The sequence below is a fragment of the Ricinus communis genome, chromosome 7 (genome assembly GCF_019578655.1).
Source record: "Ricinus communis isolate WT05 ecotype wild-type chromosome 7, ASM1957865v1, whole genome shotgun sequence".
NCBI lineage: Eukaryota > Viridiplantae > Streptophyta > Magnoliopsida > Malpighiales > Euphorbiaceae > Ricinus > Ricinus communis.
In genome coordinates, this window is record NC_063262.1 from 181001 (window position 1) to 188500 (window position 7500).

Below are 7500 nucleotides of genomic sequence, written 5' to 3' on the forward strand. Positions count from 1 at the left end.
CGTTCTCTATTTCTATCTGAAAGAATCCTTAGGAAAGGCAGTTTGTTTCCACCGAGCTAAAACAAGATGTCGATGTCTATAGTAAACCAAAGTCATCGTTTAATACTTATTTTGCTTCAATCTCGACTATACAAAACAAAGAAAAAATTGAAGATTTAGTTACGATTAGAAATATACTTTTCTGTCTTTTTCCATAGATCCTTTACTCATACTCATTCAATTGAATGGATTGATCCAATTAATAAAAATTATGTTTCGTAATTTCATAATCCAATTTTTTTCAATTAGAAATTCAAAAAATTGGATACAAATCACGAGAATGTATATTCTTCCTCGAATTTTCATTGAGAGGTAAAGGATTAAATCTTTTAAGAAATAAAGTTTTTCACCGGAATATGGAGCCAAGGATCCCTTAACTATTAGAATAGAGTTAATAGAACGAATCACACTTTTACCACTAAACTATACCCGCTACGATGCGATTATTGTATATAAATGAACCTTTTGTCGAGTAAGACATTTTGAATTTTATTTTAAATTTTCATTTAAATTGAATATATAATTATTCAAATTAAATATATAATTATATATTTAATTTAATATATTAAATTAATATATTAAATTAAATAAAATAGTTCCATATAAAAATAAAAGAATAAAAAAATATAAAAAGTAATTTTGAAAGTAATAAAAGTAATAAAATAAAGAAAAGAGGGAAAAGGCTTTTTTTTATTTTCAAGCCTTACCTGTTGTGTAATGTAACATAGTAAGTATCCTTTTTCAATCGGGAGAGATGGCTGAGTGGACTAAAGCGTCGGATTGCTAATCCGTTGTACGAGTTATCCGTACCGAGGGTTCGAATCCCTCTCTTTCCGGTTCCGGTGATGACTTGGAATTTTTTTCTTTTCTTTTAAATTTAGCGAACTTTTTTGTTTTATTTAATATTTAAAAATGTAGAATAGTAAAATACTAAGAACATTGAAAAATCAAGAAAAACCCTTATATTTTTTTTTTATTTTAATTTTATATATTTTATTTTTTTATTCTTCACGTCCGGGATTACGTCCTGGATCATTAGATAAAAATCCAAAGATGAATAGAGAAACAAAGAATATCACTACTGTGTAAACAAAGAGTTTGAGAGTAAGCATTATAAAATCTCCAAGATCTTTTTTTGGTTTGGAAAAAAAAATAGATTCTCTATTTTTATACCACATATTCTATTTTAACACCAAGACATGGAGCGGTTTCTAGAAATAGAAAATAATTTTTCTAAATTCAAAATTCATTTGTAATAAAAGTCGAGTCTTTAATTGCCAAAAATTTTGTTTCATACCGAAAATTAGATATTTTTTCATAACTACAAAAAGGATTCTAATAGGATCTGCAATGGAAAAAAAGTTTAGAATGAAAAAAAATGGGGTGATCCAGAATTCTCGCGTTTATAGTTTATATTTATACAATAACTTCAATATTTGAATTAAGAGTTTATACTTTATACTATAAGACTTATCTGATCTTATCAATTGCTATAATTTTTTTTCTCGAATAAATCATGAATTATTTTAGGACAGCATTAAAGATCTCATCGAAAACTTACAGCAGCCTGCCAAACAAAGGCTAATAGAAAAAAGAGTACAGGGATTACTGGCATAACATCTACGATTGGATTCAAAAAGGCGTAGGCTTCGGGCAATTTTGTGAAGAAAAAATTGCTTGAATAAAGGGCAGAATTAAGACAGATACAAATTAAACTAAAAATATTAAGCATAACAAACATTTTGTTCTTGAAGATAATTTTATTTTGACTGAGTTATTAATATGTTATTAATATAAAAGAAAAAAAAGAAAAGATATAAAATTGATAAAAATAAAGATAAAGAAAGGTAGATTAAAAACCCTTCTTTATTAAACTTTATAAAATTTATTAAACTCACCCAATCAAAAATCCTTCAATTCTCAAATCAAAAAAGAATAGAGGAAATCATATTTTTATACAGTATCTTAATTGAATTATATATTATGATCAATAAATTGAATTTAATTCTATATCTACACATAGAAAAATCCGAACAACAAGCTAATATATTTTCTAGATATTTGGTGGGAATTGACGAAGAGCTAATACCAATATTAGTTTTTATTAGTGTTGAATAGAAATTCAAATGGGGCGTGGCCAAGTGGTAAGGCAACGGGTTTTGGTCCCGCTATTCGGAGGTTCGAATCCTTCCGTCCCAGCTATTCCTATATATCAAAAAAGGATCCTTCCTTGTTTGATTTATCATTTAACATCTCCCATATAATTTAATTTGGGAAGTAGATAGGAGTTAATTAGTATTAGTAATGGAAGATATCTATTTCAATGCCTTCGCCGGTGCCTGTGAAAATTAAAACAAACAAAGAAACTACATATGTTTCATATGTAGTTTCTTTTAACTAACCTCATTTTTCAGATATTTTATCTTTGTCTTTAATGAATAATTCTAAATCTATCTAACAATTGAGAATCTATCTAACAATTGAGACGGGATTGATTCATATATCCTATTCACTTTTCGCTTTACTTTAGGAAAAATTTTTAGAAAGAATCAAGTCAAGTCAAATAAACTATTCATAAAATGAAAAAATGCTTATATGTATGTATTTTTAGCATTTTTTTTTATTAACACCTTTGTTTCCGATTTTGTAATGTAAAAAAAAATTGTCATCCCTCGCTTAATTTTAATATTTAACATAGAATATCCATAATTAATTTCAGTGACAATTCTTTAGTTTAGACAATTCTTTAGTCTATCTGATAGTCTATCTGAAAAATTGAATATTTTTTTTACCTATTTATTTTATTTTAAATCCTTGATGGTTTAATTCAAATCTGTATCTAAAAAAGGGGGTTTTTCTCTTCTCTTATAATGAGAAGATATATTTCTTACCTTAAAACAAAAAAATAATGATATTGGGATAGGCAATTTAAAAATGAAATCTTTTTAATGATTTTTATAAGTTCTTGGGACTCAAAGAAATGTGAGATAGGCGAATCCGTCCTATGGAGTCACTTGAAGATTCAAAAAGAACTTATTTCTTTATCTTATTCTAAATTAGAATTGAAAATAAAAAAATATTCATACAATAAAATATGGGATTAATTTGAATTCTTTCTGACACTTCTTCAGAAACTACCCAATAGAAGTTCAAATTTTTGATTCCTATGTGCCGGTCGAACCAATGACTATTCACGATTCCATAATTGAATCAATTACATACTATTTCAAAACTCAAAGAATGTTATGGTAAAACTTCGTTTGAAACGATGTGGTAGAAAGCAACGTGCGACTTGAAGGACACGATCGGCTGTGGATTCTTACATCCCCCCTATTATATATATAATATATATATAATTATATTATATATATTATATAGTATATAGATTAGTATATAGATTAATATTATATAGCTCTATATATAATATTATATAGCATATAGCAATAGCATATAGGAATGAGGGTGCTCTTAGCTCGACATCGTTTGTTCTGTTATACACTAGAACCTTCGTTTTTTATTGGGTTGTAATGTAAATAGTACATGATGGAGCTCGAGTAGAAAGTAAAGTATTGATTTATTTCTTAGGAGCAAGAATCTAGGGTTAGCCCTAATCAATAAGTTGGAACAACTTCGTAAGTATATTTTCAATATCGAAATAGAAAGGATCCAATCCTAGCAAATTTCAAGTCCAAGAATAAGGTTTGTTGGAATTGACCAAATTCTTTTGATTAAAAAAGTGTATCACACAGGAATCAATTGTTAGTCTGATTCTTTAATAGAAAGAAATCACAAAAAGTGGTATGTTGCTGCCATTTCGAAACGATTAAAGATCACCGAAGTAATGTCTAAACCCAACGATTCAAGGCAAAGATAAAGGATCCTGGAACAAGGAAATACCGTTTTCAATTGTCTCAACAATTAGATCAGAATGAAGAATCAAAATACATTATACATTTAAAAATAAAAGAAAGAAACAAAAAGAAAAAGAAAGGGCATTAGAGATCACTCAATAAGTGAAAATGAAACGCCTAAGGGGTTCCCTTTGAGCTATTTGAAAGTTATCCAACTTGAGTTAGAAGGGTATAGATGCTTTTTTTCTTTTTTGTTTACCAAAAAAGAAAAAAAAAAAAGAAGAAAAAGGACTTAAATCATAAGTTAATTGATTTGATGATTTTATGGATCTATTTGACACTATAATTCTAGATATATACAGAACTTCGAATCATTTTTCTCGAGCCGTACGAGGACAAAACTTCTTATACGTTTCCACGGGGGGTCTTTTTTTTCTACCTCTACCCCAATGAGCCGTTTATCGAATCGTTGCAATTGATGTTCGATCCCGCAGAGAAGGAAGAGATCTTCGGAAAGTGGGTTTTTATGATCCTTTAAAAAATCAAACCTATTTAAATGTTCCTACTATTCTATATTTCCTTGAAAAAGGCGCTCAACCTACGGGAACTGTTCATGATATTTTAAGCAAGGCGGGGGTTTTTACGGAACTTCGTCTTAATCAAACGTAATTTACTTAACGAAATGCAGGGTGTGGGTAATTCGTATATATATATAGCTTTTTATATTATAACCTTTTCTCTATTACACCCCCCCTTCTCTTGTTCTATTCATACTATATTCATACCTATTTTTTTTTTATTTTTTAATTGTTAAATTGAATGCAATTCATTCTTTTGTTTTCGTCATTGTGTATTTTTTTTTTCTCAATTTATTCAATTTATATTGACAACAGTGTATCAAATAAATATAATCCGATCTGAGGTAATTGGATCTTTTCTGTGGATCTATTTATTCCTGTTCCATAGATTTGGTTTTTTCTTTATTCAAGTGATGGTTTTTTTAGATTTGTTGTAATACAAACGTTTTGTTTGATTGAAAAAAATGTTATAAATTATAAAATAAAAGAATATTTTTAATTTTTTTTTATTCAGAATTGATTAAAATTTTTTGTATTTAATTTCTTGCTAGTTTAATGCTAGTTTAATGTTTTGATTGTGTCATGTGCTTCAATTTCTTTATTTATTTTGATTCCGGCTGTATCTATAGAATTTCATTTTTTTTTTTTTGGGGGTTGCTAACTCAATGGTAGAGTACTCGGCTTTTAAGTGCGGCTAATATCTTTTACGCATTTGTATGAAGGAAGGGATTCGTCCATACCATCGGTATAGTTTGAAAGACCGCGACTGATCCTGAAAGGAATGAATGGAAAAAACAGCATGTCGTATCAATGGAGAATTCTGAGAATATTTCATTTTTGTCGAATCGGGCCAAACCTTATTTGAATTCTTGGTTATTTGAGGTCTTGGTGCGGAACATAATAAATGAATTCAAGGTTGTGTCGAGTGAATAAATGGATAGAGTCCTACGGTTCCAATTATAGGGAAACAAAAAAGCAACGAGCTTACGTTCTTAATTTGAATGATTATCCAATCTAATTAGACGTTAAAAAAAAATTAGTGCCTAATGCGGGAAAGGCCTTTAGCCAATTTTTTATTTTCTTTTAATGAGTCCTAACTATTAGCTATTCCCCACTATGAGTATGAGCGGGAGATTAATGTGTAGAAGAAAGAGTATATTGATAAAGATATTTTTTTCCAAAATCAAAAGAGCGATTGGCTTGAAAAAATAAAGGATTTCTAATCATTTTTTTTTATCTATTTATCTTATAATAAACATAAACCAATTAGATGGAAAAAAGAGAGGATGGGAGTCCACTGATGAGTTTACCTATTTCCGAGGTATCTATTCTTTTCTATCATACTACTTTGTTTTTACTGTATCGCACTATGTAGCATTTAATAACCCAATAAAAAAAAATCCTCTATCCTTGCTTCAATCCAATTTAATTTCAAATAAAAAAATGGAGGAATATCAAAGATATTTAGAACTAGATAGATCTCGAAAAAATAACTTCCTATACCCATTTATCTTTCGGGAGTATATTTATACATTTGCTCATGATCACAGTTTAAATAGATCTACTTTGTTGGAAAATTTAGGTTATGACAATAAATCTAGTCTATTAATTGTAAAACGTTTAATTACTCGAATGTATCAACAGAACCATTTGATTATTTCTGCTAATGATTCTAATCAAAATCCATTTTTTAAGTACAACAAGAATTTATATTATCAAATGATATCAGAGGGCTTTGCAGTTATTGTGGAAATTCCATTTTCCCTACGATTAGTATCTTCTTTAGAAAGGTCAGAGATAGTAAAATCTCATAAATTACGATCAATTCATTCAATATTTCCTTTTTTAGAGGACAAATTTCCACATTTAAATTATGTGTCAGATGTATTAATACCTTACCCCATCCATCTAGAAAAATTGGTTCAAATCCTTCGCTATTGGGTGAAAGATCCCTCTTCTTTGCATTTATTACGACTCTTTCTTCATGAGTATTGGAATTGGAACAGTTTTATTATTCCAAAGAAATCAATTTCTATTTTTACAAAAAGTAATCCAAGATTTTTCGTGTTCCTATATAATTCTCATGTATATGAATATGAATCCCTCTTCTTTTTTCTCCGTAACCAATCCTTTCATTTACGATCAACATTTTCTCGAGTACTTCTTGAACGAATTTTTTTCTATGGAAAAATAGAACATTTTGCGGAAGTCTTTGCTAATGATTTTCAGGCCATCCTATGGTTGTTCAAGGACCCTTTCATGCATTATGTTAGATATCAAGGAAAATCTGTTTTGGCTTCAAAAGATGGGCCTCTTCTGATGAAAAAATGGAAATATTACCTTGTCCATTTATGTCAATGTCATTTTTATGTGTGGTTTCAACCGGAAAAGATCTATATAAATTCATTATCTAAGCATTCTCTCAACTTTTTGGGCTATCTTTCAAATGTACAATTTAATCCTTCGTTGGTACGGAGTCAAATGATAGAAAATTCATTTATAATAGATAAAGATAATACTATGAAGAAACTCGATACAATAGTTCCAATTATTCCTTTAATTAGATCATTGGCAAAAATGAAATTTTGTAACGCAGCAGGACATCCCATTAGTAAACCGACCTGGGCGGATTCGGCAGATTCTGAGATTATCGACCGATTTGTGCGTATATACAGAAATCTTTCTCATTATTATAGCGGATCCTCAAAAAAAACGAATTTGTATCGAATAAAATATATACTTCGACTTTCTTGTGTTAAAACTTTGGCTCGTAAACACAAAAGTAGTGTACGCGCTTTTTTGAAAAGATTAGGTTCGGAATTTTTAGAAGAATTTTTTACGGAGGAAGAACAGATTCTTTTTTTGATCTTCCCAAGAGTTTCTTCTATTTCGCGCAGGTTATATAGAGAACGGATTTGGTATTTGGATATTATTTCTATCAATGATTTGGCCAATCATGAATAGTTGGTTATGAAAACATGTAAATCGAAATTTTCCCTAAATGATGAAGGGATAACAAAAAATTGATTTAT

General features: G+C 29.0%; 1 non-coding gene across 1 annotated transcript; it reads left to right on the forward strand.

Annotated features, from left to right (window-relative positions):
- The first annotated feature begins 787 nt into the window (after positions 1-787).
- TRNAS-GCU lies at positions 788-875 on the forward strand. The gene has a single exon. It is a non-coding gene; the product is annotated as a tRNA-Ser (tRNA).
- Positions 876-7500: the final 6625 nt, after the last annotated feature.